Raw genomic sequence first — 5,442 nt, forward strand, 5'->3', positions numbered from 1 at the left:
CCAACCATTCCCATTTTATTACGGTGTATCCATATAAATGGCCCACCCTGTACTTTGGCAGAGCAGAAATGTGTTGGCCCTGTTACCCTGCTGCTGATTACCACCCAGGCCTGGAGGACAGTGGTCGTATGTTGTGTCTCTTGTGGCTGACTTTTTTGGGGGGATGGAGCTCAGACGTTTGCTGATGTGCTGTTGACAGTGTGTTCAGGATAGAAGCAGCTGGGAATGCAAAGCCAGCGCTCCTATGTGTCTTGCTAATCAGGCCTGTCCTCTTGTTGTTACCAGCAGCAACCACCTTCTGTCCCCTAGCCTAGTAAATGAGCTGTGGAAATCACTTGAGTTTTTCAGCATTTAAGTGAAATTAATTTCATTCATTGAAGAGATCTTCTTGTGGTGCGTTCTGTGTTCTAATAGCTGCATTAACAGTTTAAATGAGACTTAGCAGTAGATGATAGGAACCATTGTATTTGATTGTAAGAACCTGGTTGCTAGTTTTTCTCTTAATTCCTGTGGAAACAGTAAAAATTATTATGCGCTGTTTTTTATAGGGCTGTCCTGTGAAAACTTTCCTTTTTCAGTGTTTATCTGCTGGACAAATATTAGAATATTCACTAGATAATGTTTCACAAGCTCCAATAGAAACAATACTGAGTCCAGCTGTTTGTTGTTCAAGAATATTGCCAAGATCCAAACATCCAAAACCACAGATTCAGCACAGCTGTACTTGTGATTGTGTCCTCTGGTGGAGATCTTTCATGGTAATTAGTTTGGCTTACACAAGACCTTTGCTAACATACAGTGGTACAGTGATCGTTTCACCCGAAAGACACACCACAAAGCAGGTGAGTAAACACTGCTCAACCTCTCCAAAGCACCGTAAGTGCAAAGATTTTTTGTTTTGCATTAATCCACCGTCAAACATCTTGGTGCTTGGAGACCAAACTAAACACGGAGAGGAGTGGAATGAGAGAAGAGCGTGCGCACACACACACACACACACACACACACACACAACACACACACACACACACGCACACACACACACACAGATCCATTTGTCTTCATTAATGCATTACATAGTTTAAAGGATTATTTAACTTGGCAGATTGACTTTTGCCTTTACAGAAATGGCCTGTAGCAGTGGCTGCAGAGGCTTTGGAAACAGCAATGACAATAAATATGTACTGGATGTAGCTGTGCAGAAAAAAATGTAATGCGAACACAAACATTAAATATCTTAAATAAAGAATGCCTGCATGGTTACGTGAATTTAAATTCTTATCTTGCATTTGTGTGATACGGTAGTCGCTGTGTCAGACTAGATGTTTTATGAGCAATGTGTTCTGATGCAAAAGCAACTACAGACTCAGAAAGACGGTTTACCTAGTTTATTTACAGCACTCAGGGGAATGGATGAGTGCAGTGATAAAGAAGATGGTGAGTGTTGGCTGGCAGGGGTTAGTCGCTAGTAGCTCCTGGAAGGGATGTGGGCTGACTGAGCTGAGTGGGCTGCAACTGAGAAAGCTGTAGGTAGTGGAATAGCAAGCCAACTGGGACTGACTGGGCTGCCTGAAAGAAGGAATGGATGGATGATGAGTACATGAGGTTTTTGCCCAAGGAAAACAAGCCGTTTGGGTTGATTAGTGAAGAATGGTCAATGACACAAAGAAAACAGAGTTAGTCCAAAATATACAGCTGCTCAGACAATTGAGAGATGTGATCAATCAGGTAACTAGTAGGAGGGAATCAAGGGTCACAATACACCAAACAAACCAAACACAGGGAGACAAACAAGGGAACCAAACCGATAAGGAAAAACACCAGGGATAAGAAGAAGGCACTAAATGAACCACAACAAGGTGTCTATAAAGCATCTCTCCATGAAATGACAAAGGGACATATTCTAGATATATACAAAGACACAGCCCACGGGTCACAGTTGTCGGCACTATCTGTTGCAGACAATTAAAGGCAATATCACAAGCACAGTACTGCCTGAAAATAGCCACATAAAGTAAACTTCCATAGAAATCTCTGTTCTTTGGAATACTTCTGAAAGAGATCTGTGCATGTGGGAAACAATGTAATATATAAATATATAAATCACATCCAGAACAATAGCACATGCATCATACCCACAACTTGAGTTAACACACTCGGAGGTTGCCCACGTGTGGACATGAAACTGTGACTGAATAGAAAATAGAACGAGGGACTGGGAGGAACCTCCTCCTGATGTGTATTTCCTGGTTTATATAAGGGTCCTCCATGTCCCATAAATCTATTAATACATCGCCACCAATATGAATGTAGTGGAGCCTTCAAATGTGCCATTCTTACTCCAATGCAACACAAGACAGACTGCGGTGCACGTACACACACGAGGGCTTTGTGCAGTTGTTTATCAGCAGGAACCTGGGTCTACATGAGGGAGGAAATGTTACTGGTTCCCACCATAACTCAGCATTCGCCTAATCAGAAATGGTAGCTTGATGAATGGAAGGCTATGGTCAACACAGGCCTTTGTCGCAAGCCGTAAACAATGAGTCAGACTGGTATATCTGACAATTATAACCACCCTTCAAGGACTTCTTAACATATCCAAATGTGGTCTTAACCCCCACCTCCCTTCCCTCTGCACACACGCCCTCCCCCTCCTCCTTGATTTAGCGCCAGTCATGTGGTTTTGTGAAATGACAGGCTCCACGTTCTCACACACAGTAAATCTGATACACACGCTACAGTATATCACTGTCGGCATTTACACTGTTTGACCTCCACCGATTTGCTTGCAAATGTCAGAATATAGAAGGAAGCGAAGCAAAAACCTACAAGGCAGCAGTTTTGTGAATGATAACGTCCATGTTCTCACGCTTTGAAAGTCAAATATCTGACAGTCTTGTCTGACCTCTACACCGTCAAACCTTACAGTCTGGGGGTCAGAGCAGATCAAGTTTTTACGCAGCTAATTCTCAGTGGCAGAGGCAGTAGTCCACACACCAAGATCTAAAGAAAAGATGTTGAGCTGAATGATTGACAAGTAGTATCTATCTCGTGATCTAACTCTTCAGTTGAAACAGGCTGGCAATTACACTTTCATGTTTTACTCCTGACTCAATAGCAATGTGGTAAATATGGCTTTATTTACAAATTCATGCTAACATTAGGAAGAAGAAACTGGTTTTTTTTGTGCATGATACTGGTAGGGATGGGAATCGAAAACTCGCACTTGTAGGAAACCGGTTCCCAGTATTCAAATTCCTTGAAATTGTTAGCATAGCCTGCTTATCGGTTCTTGTACTTACATTACAATCAGCAGATTTCAGTTTGTGCATCAGAAAAGGAAAATAGGTGCACTGTCTAAAACCTGGATATGGACATTACTTTTATTTTTATTCACAAATTACATTGTTAAAGTGGAAACTGCATCCAGGATAGAAACAGCTGTGCTAATGCTAACGTAGCCAAGAACCCAGAGTGATAATAAAGCTGAGTGAATGCTGATCTCGGACCAGCAGCCGTGTTTCCTAAATGCTTTTGTTTCATGGGCTCAGTTAGTCATTTTTGGTCATACTGAATAAAAATGTAAGGGTTTTTTTTGTAAGTCCCATCATACAGTGTTTCAAAATGAAGGATTACCATGAAACCACATGCTCATCGAATAATGACTGGACAAGTTGTTAGACAGAAAGCAGTCAGAAACCAGTGGGTGACGTCGTGTTAGACATGCGTCTTTTTTACCGTCTATGATAAAAGTTGAGTCTTCCAACATTCAAAAGCATTAAAAAACCTGGTTTTGGCCTCTATGAACATGTTCTCTTTATACTGCACAGTGGTCCAAGACATGTAATCGTAAATTGGCCATAGGAGTGAATGGCAGGGTAAATAGTTGTCTTTTGCTTTGTGTTAGCCCTGTGACACATTGGCTACCTGTCCACGCTGTACCCTTCCTTCATGACAGCTGAGATAGGCTCCAGCTTATCCAGATTCCTCTGGTTATTATGCAAACTCTCAAGTGATCAGTTGTCAGTGTCTGTTTAGCTCAGCTTTGTTCCTCGTCAGCTCATTCCAGGGGTTTATTGGTTCTTGCTTGCCGAGGAAGTAGCATTACATGCCCGAACACAATATTAAGCCTGTTTCTGACAGTAAAAAAGCCCTCGGGGTGATTTTCCAAAATGGATGCTTGCTTTCCTTCTCCTCCCCACACAAAAACAATTAAAATGTTTCACTGCTTATGCTTAAGGTCTAAAGCAATAATTATCTGTGATAATTAGTTATGAGGCACATTTCAAATCACATGTATAAACAACAGACCTTTGACTTGAGCTCGATAATCAACCCACACAGATTTTGAACGGCATTAAATGATAAGCTTTAAACCAAAGTCTTGCTTTACCTTTTTAAGCTCTCACTAGGTACAGCCAGAAATACTCTGGCTAAGATCTACAGTCTAAATTCCACTTTTAATGCAAAGTAACAAAGATCAAATCATTATTTTATTAGTATCAAAAATCATCATGTGGTATTCAATTCAATTCAGTTTTATTTATAAAGTGCCAAATCACAACAACAGTCACCTCAAGGCGCTTTATATCGTAAGGTAGACCCTACAATAATACATACAGAGAAAAACCCAACAATCATATGACCCCCTATGAGCAAACACTTTGGCAACAGTGGGAAGGAAAAACTCCCTTTTACAGCAAAAAACCGGGAACCAGGTTTAGGGAGGGGGCGGCCATCGGAAACGGTGACGAGGTCTAAACCTTTTGACAGCAGTGGAGATATAGACATAATTTTTACTTTCACTGGATTAAAAGACAAGACCACAATGATAACATGTAAATTGGACTCTGGAGAATAGGACAGAAACAACCACTAACACAACTTGATCTGTACAGACAACATGCTAACGCAAAGCTAGCCAGGTACCCTGAATGATGATAAAGTTGAATGTATGCTGACTCCCACCCAGCAGCCAGAGCCTGAACATCAACAGGTAATAAAGGCATTTCTACCTGTTCGTGTTTCTACAGCAGAATCTGTGTGGAAATCACTTTGAAGTCCTTTCAGCTTTGCTTGGTATCAAATAGCACAACAAATTACTTTCTCTACGTTAAGTAATGCAGCGGTCCCAACCCCCAGGTCACGGGGGACAAGAGTTGAGGCTCAGGTGTGAAATTTATGCAGGTTTTTTTCAGGGTTTTTATTGTTATTTTTTAAAATTGTTTTTATTGTTTACTCAGTTTCCCTGGGTCTTTTACCGTGTGTTTTGAATACATCTTCTGGGTTTTTTTTTGGTTTTTTTTGTTGTACCAGTACTGGTTTTACTTTGTTGTGTTTATCCGCAACTTCTTAAAGGCCGGTCTGTGAAAATATTGTCGGAAATAAACCGGTCTGTGGCGCAAAAAAGGTTGGGGACCGCTGAAGTAATGTACTGCC

The sequence above is a fragment of the Haplochromis burtoni genome, unplaced genomic scaffold, assembly GCF_018398535.1.
Source record: "Haplochromis burtoni strain Fernald_Lab_line unplaced genomic scaffold, NCSU_Asbu1 Contig_605, whole genome shotgun sequence".
NCBI lineage: Eukaryota > Metazoa > Chordata > Actinopteri > Cichliformes > Cichlidae > Haplochromis > Haplochromis burtoni.